Below are 211 nucleotides of genomic sequence, written 5' to 3'. Positions count from 1 at the left end.
ACGGATGAGCCCCAGGCGGGTAAGCCGGGTACGCAGAGTAAGCGTACGGCTGGGAGTAAGCAGCGTATAGGCGCGACTCCACCCGCGACGGACACGAGAGTGAATACTCAAGGCCCCGAATGCGGCCAAAGGCCTTGTCCAGATTGGACGCGAGGGGCCGGCGACCGATTCGCCCATGGAGAACAGACATCTCCTGTCCAAGCTCCGTCAA

This window comes from Plasmopara halstedii (assembly GCF_900000015.1).
Source record: "Plasmopara halstedii genome assembly, contig: Scaffold_2695, whole genome shotgun sequence".
In the NCBI taxonomy this organism is placed as follows: Eukaryota; Oomycota; class Peronosporomycetes; order Peronosporales; family Peronosporaceae; genus Plasmopara; species Plasmopara halstedii.
This window is presented reverse-complemented; position numbering follows the sequence as displayed.